We start from the raw sequence: 335 nt of genomic DNA, 5'->3' as shown, positions 1-335 counted from the left end.
GCACGGTCCCGATGGGGACAGCGGCGTTTCTTCCCAGGCTGCCAGGCTCTCCACCTGTTTCCTGTGGTCCCTCCTCAGTCAGCCCCAGGCGGTGGACCCGCCTGCCAAAGTTGTCGCAAGAGCCCCCGAGGACCCAGACAGCAAGTTTCCTCGGTCTTGCCCGTCGCAGCCTCCTGGCCCCACGCGCGTGGCCCCCACGGCAACCTCCGCCCGACTCGGCTTGTTTCGCTCCCATCCTGCCGTCCTCCGGGCCGGGAAGCGCGGGCCCGCGCGGAGACGCTCGGGAGGGCCCGGCGCGGCGGCCGCGCGGTTACCGCACCCTCTGGGGCAGGGGC

The sequence above is a fragment of the Carlito syrichta genome, unplaced genomic scaffold, assembly GCF_000164805.1.
Source record: "Carlito syrichta isolate Samal-C Ts95f unplaced genomic scaffold, Tarsius_syrichta-2.0.1 Scaffold309041, whole genome shotgun sequence".
Classification (NCBI taxonomy): domain Eukaryota; kingdom Metazoa; phylum Chordata; class Mammalia; order Primates; family Tarsiidae; genus Carlito; species Carlito syrichta.
Note: the sequence above shows the minus strand (reverse complement) of the source record.